Here is a 17,413-nt window from a genome sequence, read left to right as displayed (position 1 = left end):
TAAATCTCGGCTATTCATTTAGAATATTCAAATTTTTTAAATCTTGTAATTGACTTATTTTTATTTTTCTGCTTTATCAGCACATTTTATCAGTGAACGAATCGAACAGTTCAAGGCTGATTTTTTTCACACACTTTTAGAAACACTAGTATAAATATGCCACCATCTTGAAAACTTCTTAAATGTCCTTCCGAAATATCCGTTTCACAGATGAAAGCGGGTATGTTTCTTGCGTTCCTTTTGTCGCATCTACAATCCCGTCCCCATTTCCGGAAGGTGACTTACCGAATTAGATTTATTGGACTTATTAACGGGTTGATACGAACATGAGCAACCCGATGGGTGCCACGTGTGGGGCAGAATCTGCTTACACATCCGGAACACATGAGATCATCCTTAGTTTTTCGTGTTGCGCAGTCTGTTTTTTATGTTATGTTTTGTGTACATGTACTAAATTAATGTTTGTCTGTTTGTCTTTTTTCTTTTTTTAGCCTTGACGTTTTGAGTTTATTTGTGACTTATGAGTTTGAATGTCCCTTTGGTATCTTTCACTTCTCTCTAGATACATTATCTTACGTGTGCTCACTTCTATTGAAATTGCTATTCGGTCTAATCGAAGTATTCGATCCATTTATATGTACATGTACGTTCCTGCCAAGTTATGTATTATAAATAATGATGTGTTCCCTAATTGAGTAATTGTTGGATTGTTGCTGCATATTACAGTGAGATTGTAGAACAGTTAAGAGATAATTTTTCCAGATTTTATTGTTTGAAACTTGTTCGCATGCAATCATCTATAATGTGTGAAAATATCGCGCAAATGAAGCTTAATTGACACCAACCAAACAAAGAATTTCGCCAAAACCGCTGCTGGGAGTGCGAGGCGAAGGTCTTCCTTTCGCTTTGAGATGAGGAACACCGAAAAAAAACACCTTTCCCTTTGCTTTTGATTGTTTCTTCTTGCGCTTGGAAGTGTTTGATTTCATAAATGTTACACATGCACCATGTCTAATAAAAAAGAGTAAAAGTTAAAAGACATTTTAATTTTGTTTTATTCATAAATTTTGATCAACAAAAGGTCAAAAATTTAAATGATAACTTGATGTATTCAGTTCCATATTTTAATTTTTGTCTATAAAAAAACGCCCTTCTGGACCGACAGCATCTTTACACCCGTACATAGTACCGATATAGTCGTTTTTCATACACATGTGCCTGTCAGGCCATTTCTTTGGAAATAATGCGTATTCTTCTTCGGAAACTTTCTGGATCTTCCACTGGCCTTCCATACCTGGCCATGTTTTTGTTGACTGAATCAAACCTTCTGGTGTATCTGTCATGTAAACATACCATTCTTTCCATCTCTTTGATGTAATGTAGAAATATGGTTCGTTTGCGTTGATACGTTCAAAATGAAATTTGTTGTGATCACCGAGATGTGTGGAGCTGTGACTCCCATGCAGTTGACCTTTTGCATCAGACCCCATTACTACATACCAATAAGGCCATTTTTTAGGACGTAAGGTAAAAGAGGACGCTGTACAAACATCTTCTCCGAGGAAGTCAAGGTCGTCTGATTCGACTGATAGTACGAACAATGTTACAACTGCGAGAATGAGTATTCCTCTAGCCATTATTTGTGCCGGAAAAGCTGAAATTATAATGTAAACGTTAAATTTGTTAACTTTTTTTTTAGAGGATATACAGATGTGGCACTTGAAAATCATAAGACCAATCACAGGAATTGCAAAAAAATATTAATAAACATTATACAGAAAAAACTCAAAACTGAGTAACACAAACCCCACCAAAACAGGTTATCCGGGAGGGAACATGTCTTGTCATGCTGCACATAGTACAGGTACATCCGTTGTGTATTAATGTCCAAGAGAAACAGTAAACAAACATTTAGAAGATCATCAAAACTAATGCAAATAGAGTTGAATATGATCTTTTAATTATATATGTCGTGTACAAGTTGCGATTTTGTACAGGTTATTAATAACATGTACAAAAATTGTGTACAGGTTATAACATGTACAAAAATTGTGTACATGTTATAATTTGTACACTGCAAAAATACAAGTTATAACATGTACAAAAGTACCTCATACATGTTTTAACATGTACAAAATATTGCTTAAAAATGGTTTTAACCTGTACAAATATGTCAGAGACAGACATTATTATTGACACAAACAGTAAAACTGATGGTGAGTTGAACGGTCATGAATCAGCAGACAACAATGAACATATCATTGAGTTAGAAACAGAAACAATGTTAATAGAATTAAGTGATGCTAACATGCTCATGAATCAAGTATCAATATGACATCTACTTGTATACTTTTTTCTAAGATGGCACTTTCTGGTGAAGATATTACTGCTGTCAATACTAATGAGGGTTTGTCTGAACTTTCAAATATTGAACAAGATTGCACCCAAGAGGGTCCTTTCTCGCCAGCAGGTGCAAGCTGATACCTTGACAAAAAACTAAAAAAAATTAGATAAACTGTTTTCTTCAAAGGTGATAACATTATGTTCATTGATAGGGCCCTGCCAATAAGAGAAACGTGAAAGGCGTTGTGACGAATGTGAATGAACATGGCGGCTAAAAAATGGGTACTAAAGTTGGACAAATAAATGGAGACTTGAGTAGAAACCAGGTTATTTTTTTGCAAATGCAACTTTAAATGTGTCTAAAGTCCTAATGAGTGATATGAGTGTGAGAGATATAGTGCGTAAGTTATCATTGAGTTGAGGGCAATGTTTTGTGCATTGTCAGCATAAGAAAGACAGTTGTAAGTCTGGTTGTTGTAAATGTAGAAGAATGAAGGTTGTGTGCACCTCAAGGTGTCACATGTTACAGTATCTGTCTTGCAGCAACAAGTTAAAAAAACTTGTTTCTAAAATCTATGAAAGTGTAGTATGTTAAGATGCTGTAAATAATGCACCGTTTCTTGCTTTTGATGGTTGTTCTTTAATATTAAATAAATATCAATTGTGCATGTATATTCTGTTTAATTATTATTTTCAAATTTTGTACAGGTTAAAACCATTTTTAAGCAATATTTTGTACAGGTTATAACATGTACGAGGTACTTTTGTACATGTTATAACTTGTATTTTAGCATTGTACAAATTATAGCATGTACAATATTTTTGTACTTGTTATAACCTGTACAAAATTGCAACTTGTACACGACATATATACCACACTAAATAAAAAAAAAAAAACTTTGAATTGTAGAAAAAAGGCAACAAGTATACAAACGAGATTGTGTCCATAGAACACGGATGCCACACCCGCACTATCATTTTTCTATGTTCAGTAGACCGTGAAATTGTGGTCAAAACTCTAAAAAGATCATACCGGTATCATGGGCAGCATGTGCCCGCCAGATAATCATGTGGACTAAGTTTCAAGTTGGTTGGACTTCAATTTCATCGTAAACTACCTTGACCAAAAACTTCAACCTAAAGCTGGACAGTCAAACGGACGCACAGACCAAAAATTATAATGTCCCTTTAGATGTTTTGTTCTGAAATAACGCAGTATCATATACACACGAATTCACCGGCAATACCAAATTCGCGAAATTAGGACAGGAGAAGAAAAAAAAATCAGAATTAAATTCACTACTTTTGTATGTTGTATGAGAACATAATGTATTTTGTATCGATGTTTAAATTCAAAAAAAAACCGTGTTGCTATTTTATATACTTGAAAGGAAAACGTCATTGGTTCCATCGTGCGCTAAATGCATAAAACGAAATAAATCGAGGAGTCGAAAAAGGAATAATGACAGGAGAAACACTATCATTTTAAGCCGTCTTAAAATGAAACTTTAACCCATAAAGATCAATTTCACCACGTTGGGGTTTTAATTTAAGTTTTTGCATTGGTCAATTGAAAATAAGAAAAACATATGCGTTAAACTACTGTTAGAATAGAGCCTTGTCATATCGTTTAATATGTTACTCAATATAATACGAGCTCGCGGTGACAAAACGAAATCCCGCGATTTCTGTTTGTTTGCTGCCTATGGATGTAAGTAATTCGCTTTTTGATATAGCTATCAGATAAGTTTGATAAATAGTAAGAATAAATTATTCTAGTAAACATTTGGAACTTAAAACATTTTTTTAGTAGTTATATAGTAATTTTAGCTCTCTCTATCACATCATTGAGGACTTATGATAGATATATACAGGAAGATGTGTTATGAGTGCCAATGAGACAACTCTCCATTCAAGTCACAATTTATAAAAGTAAACCATTATAGGTCAAGGTACGGTCTCCAACACGGAGCTTTGGCTCACACCGAACAGCAAGCTACAAATGGCCACAAAAATACTTGTGTTAAACTATTCAAACGGGAAAACCAACGGTCAAATATATATATAAAAAACGAGCGACGAGATACACTTATCAACCATATTAACAAACGACAACTACTGAACATCAGATTCCTGACTTAAGTTAGGACAGGTGTAAACAATTGCAGCGGTTTTAAAAGTTTTAATGGTACAATGAAACAATCGTGTATCATTACAACATAGAAAGACACACTATAAATATTAATTGGAATGGCTCATATCAATCAAAGAACGTGTGAAGTCAATCCTTAAACAGCTTGACAATTAATACCGTAAAACCCGGTACTGGATATAATACAAAAATACACCCGTTTTCTAGTTCTGGCTTAGAAAGTGCTTGTCCTGATGTTTTCACTGACGATTACAAGTAATAAGTAATTCAATTGTAATAAAATAAAAAGATAAAACTTAAACATCTACATTCAAAATCATTTAAGTAAAAAGATTGTTACTTTTAATTTGAGTTTTTGATATTTGATTTACATGTTTATGTGATTGCATGTTAAACGCGTCCATCGAATAAAAGCGTAAAAACTTACTTTTAGTTCGAATGAAGAACCATCTACCTTTTTCCAAATGTAACTTGCATGTTTAAGTTGAATAATTTATACTAAAACTGTGTCCAATAGAAAGCAACAAAAACAAAATTCAGCCTTGAACGGTCTGTGCACTGATAAACAGTACATAAAAGTGAAAAAAATTATTTAATGGACTTTAAAAGTAGTGGCAGATTAATATTTTTAAAATTAAAACCGACTAACCGTTACAAAATTTGACTTCCTTGAAATATTTATCTTTTCGTACAGTAAATTCAAGGTTCAATCCTCCCTTGTCTACATAATGCCTGTACCAAGTCAGACAAATGTAAAATACAATAAAATATATGTCAATGAATTCTCCGTTTGTAAGGACCACCTGACTATATAAGATCTCTCAATTGACTTCAAGGACACAATTCACTAGTGTGGATCTAGCCGTCGATAACAGCCGGCGTTAATATTCATGAGGCCAGCCTTCAATAATATTCATGAGCCGTCAATAATATTCATGAGATGACTTGCGTTCGAAGAAGTGTTGTTAGAAACTATGAACGATCATTATGATTAAATAACGTTCCTATTTATATTTGATATTGCTTCAAACAGGCATGTCAATGGGTGTCTTCTTCGAGGTCCGCGTTTACTTAATCAACTTTGCGACTTTAAACAACATTGTAAATGTAATAAAAACAATGTAAATGCTTCCATAAATTTAAACAAAGTAATGGTCTTTTAACATTCTGTGATGAGAGAAATAATGTAAACAGAAGCAATAACAAGTTTAAAAAATATAGTTAAATATAGACATTACAACAAACAAATAAAGTAAAGAACAGTTCTTTTGTGATTATCGAATCAATGTAAACTACAATAAATAAAAAAAAAAAATGGATTAAATATAGAAATTAAGGAATTAGAGAGAATTGATGGTCATATGGGCATTCAATAATTTGGTCGTTGTCTACAAATATAGTCGAATCATGAAACTAAAAGATACATTCTATTTCTAGTTAAACAGATCAAAATAAATAGAAACAAAGTAATTGAAGAAATAAAAACAACCGAAAAATAAAAACAGTCAATTACTATTTCAATGACATATAATTCTTCAAAATTACGGAGACCAATCAGAGTCATTATTCTCAACATTAACAGTTCATCAGTTCATAATATTGCCTTTAAAATGGCCCATAGCACTTATGCCCTAGACCCGTACGAGTTTGTCAGTAGAGGGTTAAAAGGGGGGATATGGTATCCCGGTATACAAAAAATTCAAACTGAACTATTGCCGGCTGGCCAAACTAAGAGATTCTCCACATCGACCATTATACCAGAGGTAGAGGTTGGTATTGCCTCTAAAATGGCTCATAGCACTTATGCCCTAGACCCGTACGAGTTTGTCAGTATAGGGTTATAAGGGGGATATGGTATCCCGTTATACAACAAATTCGAACTGAACTATTGCCGGCTGGCCAAACTAATAGATTCTCCACATCGACCATTATACCAGAGGTAGAGGTTGGTGTTGCCTCTAAATGACCCACAGCACTTATGCCCTAGACCCGTACGAGTGAGTCCGGAAAGGATGAGGGGGGGTACCATGGTCTATCACAAATTCGAAAATAAACTATTGCCGGCTGGCCAAACGAAGAGATTCTCCACGTGGGCAATGATACCAGAGGAAGAGAAACTTATTGCCTTTAAAATGGCCCATAGCGCTTATACCCTAGACCCGTACGAGTTTGTCAGTAGAGGGTTAAAAGGGGGGATATGGTATCCCGGTATACAACGAATTCGAACTGAACTATTGCCGGCTGGCCAAACTAAGAGATTCTCCACATCGACCATTATACCAGAGGTAGAAGCTGGTATTGCCTAAAAAATGGCCCATAGCACTTATGCCCTAGACCCGTACGAGTTAGTCAGGAAAGGTTAAGGGGGGAATACCCTAGTATATCACCAATTCGAAAATGAACTATTGCCGGCTGGCCAAACGAAGAGATTCTCCACGTGGGCAATGATACCAGAGGAAGAGGTACTTATTGCCTTTAAAATGGCCTATTGCACTTATACCCTAGACCCGTACGAGTTTGTCAGTAGAGGGTTAAAAGGGGGGATATGGTGTCCCGGTATACAACGAATTCGTACTGAACTATTGCCGGCTGGCCAAACTTAGAGATTCTTCACATCGACCATTATACCAGAGGTAGAGGATAGTATTGCCTCTAAAATGGCTCATAGCACTTATACCCTAGACCCGTACGAGTTAGTCAGGAAAGGATAAGGGGGGGTACCCTTGTATATCACAAATTCGAAAATGAACTATTGCCGACTGGCCAAATGAAGAGATTCTCCACGTGGGCAATGATACCAGAAGAAGAGGTACTTTTTGCCTTTAAAATGGCGCATAGCCCTTATACCCTAGACCCGTACGAGTTTGCCAGTAGAGGGTTAAAAGGGGGGATATGTTATCCCGGTATACAACGAATTCGAACTGAACTATTGCCGGCTGGCGAAACTAAGAGATTCTCCACATCGACCATTATCATACCAGAGGTAGAGGTTGGTATTGCCTCTAAAATGGCTCATAGCACTTATGCCCTAGACCCGTACGAGTTAGTCAGGAAAGGATAAGGGGGTACCCTGGTATATCACAAATTCGAAAATGAACTATTGCCGACTGGCCAAACAAAGAAATTCTCCATGTGGGCAATGATACCAGAAGAAGAGGTACTTATTGCATTTAAAATGGCCCATAGCACTTATACCCTAGACCCGAACGATTTTGTCAGTAGTGGGTTTAAAGGGGGGATATGGTATCCCGGTATACAACGAATTCGAACTGAACTATTGCTGGCTGGCCAATTTAAGAGATTCTCCACATCGACCATTATACCAGAGGTAGAGGTTGGTATTGCCTCTAAAATGGCTCACAGCACTTATGCCCTAGACCCGTACGAGTGAGTCAGGAAAGGATAAGGGGGGTACCCTGGTATATCACAAATTCGAAAATGAACTATTGCCGGCTGGCCAAACGAAGAGATTCTCCACGTGGGCAATGATACCAGAGAAAGAGGTACTTATTGCCTTTAAAATGGCTCATAGCACTTATGCCCTAGACCCGTACGAGTTAGTCAGGAAAGGATAAGGGGGGGGGGGTACCCTGGTATATCACATATTCGAAAATGAACTATTGCCGACTGGCCAAACGAAGAGATTCTCCACGTGGGCAATGATACCAGAAGAAGAGGTACTTATTGCCTTTAAAATGGCGCATAGCACTTATACCCTAGACCCGTACGAGTTTGTCAGTAGAGGGTTAAAAGGGGGGATATGGTATCCCGGTATACAACGAATTCGAACTGAACTATTGCCGGCTGGCCAAACTAAGAGATTCTCCACATCAACCATTATACCAGAGGTAGAGGTTGGTATTGCCTCTAAAATGGCTCATAGCACTTATGCCCTAGACCCGTACGAGTTAGTCAGGAACGGATAAGGTGGGTACCCTGGTATATCACAAATTCGAAAATGAACTATTGCCGACTGGCCAAACGAAAAGATTCTCCACGTGGGCAATAATACCAGAAGAAGAAGTACTTATTGCCTTTAAAATGGCACATAGCACTAGTACTTATATCCTAGACCCGTACGAGTTTGTCAGTAGAGGGTTAAAAGGGGGGATATGGTATCCCGGTATACAACGAATTCGAACTGAACTATTGTCGGCTGGCCAAACTAAGAGATTCTCCACATCGACCATTATACCAAAGGTAGAGGTTGGTATTGCCTCTAAAATGGCTCATAGCACTTATGCCCTAGACCCGTACGAGTTAGTCAGGAAAGGATAAGGGGGGTACCCTGGTATACTGTAAATTCGAAAATGAAATATTGCCGGCTGGCCAAACGAAGAGATTCTCCACGTGGGCAATGATACCAGAGGAAGAGGTACTTATTGCCTTTAAAATGGCCCATAGCCCTTATACCCTAGACCCGTACGAGTTTGTCAGTAGAGGGTTAAAAGGGGGGACATGGTATCCCGGTAAACAACGAATTCGAACTGAACTATTGCCGGCTGGCCAAACTAAGAGATTCTCCACATCGACCATTATACCAAAGGTAAAGGCTGGTATTGCCTAAAAAATGGCCCAGAGCACTTATGCCCTAGACCCGTACGAGTTAGTCAGGAAAGGTTAAGGGGGGAATACCCTAGTATATCACCAATTCGAAAATGAACTATTGCCGACTGGCCAAACGAAGAGATTTTGCCCGTGGGCAATAATTCCAGAGGAAGAGGCACGTATTGCCTTTAAAATGGCCCATTGCACTTATACCCTAGACCCGTACGAGTTAGTCAGGAAAGGATAGGGGGGGGGGTACACTTTTATATATTTGTAAGTGACAGATTTAAATGTACGGCCGGCTCTTATGAGTCCCAGAAGGTTTGCAATTTTAAAATGGTGCCTTAGAAAGTTGGAAGCGTAAGATTTGGTAGGCCGTGACTCTGATTAATAGCTGCAGGAAATGTATTTTATTGCGTGTTGATTGTGAGAATGGCTTGGGCAAACTGGTTTTCAAACGATTGTGCTTTGCGTGGGTTAGCTATGTTGTTCGTTGAAACAAACGGTATATAGTCTGAATTTAAAGTGTACGTTCTAGTACTTTAGTATTTGATTCAATATGACGGGACTGCAGGGTTTTGGTCTGTGGACATTCTGTATGAACTTACGTACGTGTCGAATCTTCGTTACCATATTAACCGAAAATTCATCTGAATCAAATAATCTTATTTACCACATCTACCAGTTCCTTTAACTTTAGAATTTGTTCATTCAAGTCCTAAAACAGTGTTTGTTTTTGCACAAGTTTTTCGAGTGTTGCAATGACTTCTACTTAATCGAAATTTGTATTCTCCTTTGCTTCATCTAATCTTCGGAATACCTTGAACTACACGTATTTTCAGACTGAATATCTGAACAACGGAACCGAAACTACGTCAGTGTTTGCGAAAAGCAGATTAGCGCAATTGAAAAACCTTAAATCACCGCAACTAGAACTTATGGCCGCAGTTATTGGAACTAGACTAGCTTTTCATGTAAAATCGACCTTTGAATGTAAAAACGTGGTTTTCTGGTCGGATAGCTGTATAGTATTGCACTGGTTAAAATCATCGAAACCGTTTAAACGATTAATTGTGAATCGAGTGCGAGAAATAACAAAATCTTCAAAATCAATATTAATGGAGATATTGCCCAAAAGAATGCAACCCAACCGATCTCTTAACACGAGAAATTGACGTCCATCAATACATCGATAGTGTCATTTAAAAAAAGAACGAATTAGTTCACGGTATTGACAATTACAGAAGAAAACGAAGACGAGGAATTTCTAAACAATGAAGTTCATACTGATCACTATGGTATCAGTAACGTTATAGACAATTCGAAATATGGAAAGTGATTCGAGTAACTGCTTACGTTCAGCGGTTCATATCCAACTACCAATATACCGATATACCAAACATCTGAGATAAAAACACAAGGAAATATGCTAGCATTAGACCATTAGGACTCTTCATAGATGACGGTAGCTTTGTGAGATGCAATGAAAGGATTCACAAAGCAATGATTTCAGAGAATACCAAATTTCGGTATTTGTTACCTGCAAATCATTTACTTACAAAACTTATAGTGACAGACACACACGAGCGTTCACTTCATTTTAGACTCAATGCTACGCTCAATTACGTACTACAATTGTATTGGGATAAGGAGTAATTGATCATGTTTTCGCTGCTGTTAATCATTGTAATGTTACCTAAGTGTGACGTGTTGACATTAGAGTCAGAATAGATATACATATATTCTATTCGCTTTGTTATTGTTAGCTATACAGTTGCCCGATGCATCCTCTTAACGATATTGGTGTCAAGAGACCAGGATAAATTTGAAGCTGAAATCGATACTAGCAGGACATAGAAGCGCCGTTTCCAGAACATTCAAGAAATTCGACGAAAATGGGGTGAGCGAAACAGAACTTGTTGATTCCGATGAACTTTCGAAACAGAAATCATTAACTCTGATGAGTATTTATTTAATTTAGAAACAAAAATTATCTAAGTACAAACATCAACGCTAAACACAAATGCCACAAGTTCACAACATCACGCAAAAGTACACGAATGCATTATTTTACATACCCTCATACAAGAGCTTACGTTATTTTTTACGAAAAAATTGAAATATATGTACGTGGTTTAGAATCTCTGGTCAGACAGAGAATATATATGGCCCATTATTGTTCCCTATCATATTGAAAAAGTTACCGGGGGACGTACGCATAAATATAACAAGACACCATGAATCAAATAGTTGACAATTAAATGAACTACTACAAATACTATCTCACGAACTCAACATTATGGAGAAAGGCAATTCCTCTGATCATACGGAAACTTTTACCATTACAGCAGCATTTCACACCAATGCAAAGGTACGTACAAAATAAATCAACAGACAAATAAACGTAAATCCATGTGTACTTTTGTAACGAATCACATGCCCCCGTGAACTGCACTAAGATAATTGATCACATAGCAAATAGTTCTATTGTTAAACGGGATCGTTTATGTTTTAACTGTCTTTGACCTCCCAATATAGCTGATTGCAAATCACACCAAAAGTGCAGGAAATGTGAAATATGGCACCATACTAGTTTATGCAAAGACGAGGTTGAAAAGATGAAAACAGAGTTAACACTGATGTAAATATTTACACAATTCAGGAAACACAAAACAACGCGAAGAAAACGGGTCCAGTTCTTTACTCACAGACACAGACTAAAAACTGCCGTAGCGCAAATAAGTTCGGGCATTCAATGAACTAAAACAAACACATTACTTGACAAGAGCGCACGGATGTCCTTCATCACAGAAAAATTAGATACAGAGCTTGATTTGACAATTGCCAGACAGGACACCATGAACTTGTCAGGATTAATTTTGGTGACAAAAGTGAGTGCAAAAAAGTACGACATCTAAATAATGTACCATTTGCCTACTTACAGACAACGGAAAATTACCTATCAACGTTTTGATTGTACCAGAAATAGCTGTACATGTACCAATGAAGACTTATGTACATAATATTACCAATTTAAAGTATTTGTTTGGCTTGAAATTAGCCCATCCGGTCTCACATGACCCAATGGTTGAAGTTTCTCTATTGAATTCTATCTAATTCGATTATTACTGGTCAATTGTCGATGATAGAATAGAATGAGGAGCAGGACCTACTACCGTCAAGTCGGAAATATGTAACCTACTGTCCGGCACAATCAATTATTTAATTAGAACTTTAATAATTAAAGTTGTGATCACTTTCATTTATTGTAAAGTAATTCATGTGCGGCCCAAGCATGTTAAGAGCAAAATTACAAACGTAACGTTCTCGCTGCCGCTATTCATTGTAACGTCACCTAAGTGTGACATGTTGACATTAGAGCTTAAATAAAGAGATTTGTGATTGTTAGCCATATAGTTGCCCGTTTTATCCACTAAACGATAGCCTAGACCCGTACGAGTTTGTCAGCAGAGGGTTAAAAGGGTAGTAATCCGGTTTATCACGTAGTCGAAATAAACTATTACTGGTTAGCAAAACGCGAACCATTATATCAGAGGGAGAGGTATCCATTGCCTCTAAAATGACCCGAATCTTTAATGCCCTAGACTCGTACGAATTAGCCAGGAAAGGATAAGGTTGGTACCTTTATATATCTCAAAGTCGAAATGAACCATTGCCAGCTGGCCAAACCAAGACATTTTCCACATGGGTCATGACACCAGAGGTAGATGTAGTAGTTGTGTAATTGACCATAGTACTTATGCCCTAGACCCGTACGAATTTGTCAGTAGAGGGTAAAAAGGGGGATGTGGTACTTTGATTCATCACGAAGTCTTAATAAACTATTGCCGGATGGCCAAACTAAGAAATTCTCCACGTGGGTCATTATATCAGAGGAAGAAGTAGGCATTGCCTCTAAAATTACCCATACTACTTATTTCCTAGACCCGTACGACTTAGTCAGCAAAAAGAAAGGTGGGTACCTTTATTTGTCTCAAAGTCGAATTGAACTATTGACGACTTGTCAAACTAAAAGATTCTCCTCATGGACCATAATACAGAAGTTAAGCTAATAATTACCTTTAAAATGGCCAGCAAGTAAAAGTATGTTTGAATATTTTGATATACAAGAGTATTTCCCTTAACCTTTTCCTACCAATACGTACGGATCTATGATATACGATATATTGGCCTTTTTAGAGAAAACACATACGCTAATCTTTTGAATAGCCCACCAGGAGACTCTCTTATTTTGGTCTTTGTAATATACAAGAGTACTACTTTCCCTTTGCTGTCCAACAGGTACGGGTCTAGGACATAAAAGCCATGGGTAATTTTCGAGGCAACATTATTCTCTTCATCTGATAAAATGGACAACGCCATCAGGGTTAGTGCTATGGCAAATCTTAAAGGCAATGACTACCTCTTCCTCTGCTAAAATGGCCCACGTTTAAAATATCTTAGTCGGTCAGCTGGTAATATTTCATTTCGACTTCGTAGTACACCGGGATACTATATCCCCCTTTTAACCGTCTGCTGCCAAATTTGAACGTTCTAGGGCATGAGTCCTATGGGCAATTTTAGAGGAAATGCCCACCTTTACCGCGGGTATAATGGCCCACGTGGAGAATCCCTTAGTTTCGACAGCCGGCAACAGTTCATTTCGACTTTGTGATATTCGAGGGTACCCCCTTACCCTTTGTTAACTTACTCGTAAAGGTCTAGGACATAAGTGTTATGGGCCATTTTGGAGGCAATGCCCACCTCTACTACTGGTATAATGGCCCAGGTGGAGAATGCCATGGTTTGGCCAGCCGGCAATAGTTTATTACGACTTCGTTGTAAACAGAGATTCCACCTCCCCCTTTTAACCCCTTGCTGATAAAATCGTACGGGTCTAGGGCATAAGTGCTACATGCCATTTTAAAGGCAATAAGTACTCCTTCCTCTGGTATCATTCCCCACGCGGAGAATCTCTAGTTTGGCCAGCCGGCAATAGGTCATTTTCGAATTTGTGATATACCAGGGTACCCCCTTATCCTTTCCTGACTAACTCGTACGGGTCTAGTGCATAAGTACTATGGGCCATTTTAGAGGCAATACCAACCTCTACCTCTTGTATAATAGTCGATGTGGAGAATCTCTTTGTTTGGCTAGCCATCAATAGTTCATTTAGAATTCGTTGTTAACCGGGATACCATATCCCCTTTTAACCCTCTACTGACAAACTCGTACGAGTCTAGGGTATAAGTGTTATGTGCCATTTTAAAGGCAATAGACACCTCTTACTCTGGTATCATTGCCCACGTGGAGAATCTCTCCGTTTGGCCAGCCGGCAATAGTTCATTTTCGAATGTGTGATATACCAGGGTACCCCCCTTATTCTTTCCTGACTAACTCGTATGGGTCTAGGGCATGAGTGCTATGGACCATTTTAGAGACAATACCAACCTCTACCTCTGGTATAATGGTCGATATGTAGAATCTATTAGTTTGGCCAGCCGGCAATAGTTCAGTTCGAATTCGTTGTTAACAGGGATACCATATCCCCCCTTTTAACCCTCTACTGAAAAACTCGTACGGGTCTATGGTATAAGGGTTATGAGCCATTTTAAAGGCAATAAGTACCTCTTCCTCTGGTATCATTGTCCACGTGGAGAATCTCTTCGTTTGGCCAGCCGGCAATAGTTCATTTTCGAATTTGTGATATACCAGGGTACCCCCTTTATCCTTTCCTGACTAACTCGTACGGGTCTAGGGCATAACTGCTCTGGGCCATTTTAGAGGCGATACCAACCTCTACCTCTGGTATAATGGTCGATGTGGAGAATCTCTTAGTTTGGCCAGCCGGCAATAGTTCAGTTCGAATTCGTTGTTAACAGGGATACCATATCCCCCTTTTTACCTTCTACTTACAAACTCGTACGGATCTAGGGTATAAGGGCTATGAACCATTTTAAAGGCAATAGGTACCTCTTCCTCTGGTATTATTGCCCACGTTGAGAATCTCTTCGTTTGGCCAGCCGGCAATAGTTCATTTTCGAATTTGTGATATTCCAGGGTACCCCTTAACCTTTCCTGACTAACTCGAACGGGTCTAGGGCATAAGTGCTATGGGCCATTTTAAAGGCAATAAGTACCTCTTCCTCTTGTATCATTGCCCACGTGGAAAATCTCTTCGTTTGGCCAGCTGAAAATAGTTCATTTTCGAATTTGTGATCTACCAGGGTACCCCCCCCCTCCCTTAACCTTTCCTGACTAACTCGTACGGGTCTTGGGCATAAGTGTTAGAGCCATTTTAGAGGCAATACCAACCTCTACCTCTGGTATAATGGTCGATGTGGAGAATCTGTTAGTTTGGCCAGCCGGCAATAGTTCAGTTCGAATTCGTTATATACCGGGATACCATATCCCCCCTTTTAACCCTCTACTGACAAACTCGTACGGGTCAAGGGTATAAGTGCTATGGGTCATTTTAAAGGCAATAAGTACCTCTTACCTCTTCCTCTGGTATCATTGTCCACGTGGAGAATCTCTTCGTTTGGCCAGCCGGCAATAGGTCATTTTCGAATTTGTGATATACCAGGGTACCCTACTTATCCATTTTAGAGGCAATACCAACCTCTACCTCTGGTATAATGGTCGATGTCGATAATCTCTTAGTTTGGCCAGCCGGCAATAGTTCAGTTCGAATTCGTTGTATACCATATCCCCCCTTTTAACCCTCTACTGACAAATTCGTACGGGTCTAGGGTATAAGTGCTATGGGCCATTGCCCACGTGGAGAATCTCTTCGTTTGGTCAGCCGGCAATAGTCCATTTTCGAATTGGTGATATACCGGGGAACCCCCCTCCCCCTTTAACCTGATTGATCTCCATAATTTTGAAGAATTATATCATTGAAATAGTGATTGACAGTTTCTATTTGTTTTTCTGTTTTTATATTCCTTCAATTAACTCTGTTTGTTTTTTTCTGATCTTTTTAAATGGATGATACTATCGTAGGTATTGTATATTTTAGTTTTAGGATTGGACTATACATTTGTATTTGTAGACAACGAACAGAATATGGAATGCCCATATTACAATTAATTCCCTTTAATTCCTCTATATTTAATCTTTTTTTTTTTTAATTATTATAGTTTACATTGATATAATAATAACAAAATTTTAATGAATCGTTATTGTTTTGTTTCATGTGTACTGAGGCAATTAAACTTTTCATTTACTTTCATTTTTAATGACGCGGACCTTGCAGAAGACACCTATTGGCTTAATATTTCTTAATTACTTTGTATTGCTATAAATAGCATAACCATATTGGATATTAACAGCAAAATGCTATTTTATTGTCACAATCTAATAACTACCCAAAACATTTCATCGAACGCGGTTTTCATCTCATGAATATTATTGACGGCTAGCCTCATGAATATTAACGCCGGCTAGATCCACACTAGTACACAATTCGATTAGACGACAATTCGATAAGGACAGATTGGTACAAGAGATTGGTACCGGAGATTCCGCCAAGGTCTCACCCTCGTGGGTAGGCTGGAACATATGCGCTTAATATCCAAACGTACTCCATCAGGATTGAAACTATACGATCACGTGCCCGTGTGAGATATTGAACATTCGAACAATTCAACTTTAAAGACAGTTTGTGAACATTCGAACATTTGAACTTTAGAAACATTCTTTACTTTGTATTTACATAATAAAATATATTTATCCATTAATGACTTCATCACACCCAACCTGGGACAGCGGTTTAACAGTACAACATAAGAACGAACTATAAAAATCAGTTTAGAATTTATAAAATGCACAAAGAAATTAATAAATTGCTGATAAATTGTTATATTTGCAACACATACTATAGAAATTTATCAGCAATTAAATAAAACCTTTTCATCATAATATATATTATTGAATAATTCATTGATTTTTTTGTTGTTTGGTTGCTTAGATACTTCAATATTTAGGTAGGCAACTGTTTCTTTGATTTTCTATAGATGCACTTGCATGCTTGCGCTGTCCTAATTTAGGAAGCTCTGGCCTTTAATAGAAGTGTATGGTTATTGGAAATTTTTGTTCATCTATATGAGTTTAGTGCCACGTTCATTTTCTCTGAACTATTACACATTTTCGTTTAGGGGCCAACTGAAGCCCGCTTCCGGGTACGGGATATTCCCGATGTGTTCATAAAGTGTTGAAGACCAATTAGTAACCTTTGGCTATCTTCTGATCTTTGGCCTATTTGTTGTCTCTTTGATTCATTCCCTGTTTCAATTCTCAAAGTTTGGTTATGATCTATTGTACATGCAATATATATATTCAAAGCCAAATATAAATTAGCTCTATTTT

At 37.7% G+C, this 17,413-nt stretch overlaps 1 long non-coding RNA gene across 1 annotated transcript; it reads right to left on the bottom strand.

Annotated features, from left to right (window-relative positions):
• Positions 1–1,037: 1,037 nt before the first annotated feature.
• LOC139488718 (uncharacterized) lies at positions 1,038–5,059 on the bottom strand. The gene is made up of 2 exons (XR_011656069.1): positions 4,923–5,059; positions 1,038–1,654 (listed from the first exon to the last, which is right to left on the bottom strand). It is a non-coding gene; the product is annotated as an uncharacterized lncRNA (long non-coding RNA).
• Between the last annotated feature and the right edge of the window lie 12,354 nt (positions 5,060–17,413).

This window comes from Mytilus edulis, chromosome 9 (genome assembly GCF_963676685.1).
Source record: "Mytilus edulis chromosome 9, xbMytEdul2.2, whole genome shotgun sequence".
In the NCBI taxonomy this organism is placed as follows: domain Eukaryota; kingdom Metazoa; phylum Mollusca; class Bivalvia; order Mytilida; family Mytilidae; genus Mytilus; species Mytilus edulis.
The sequence above is the reverse complement of the archived record's forward strand: the minus strand, read 5'-3'. Positions and strand labels throughout refer to the sequence as shown.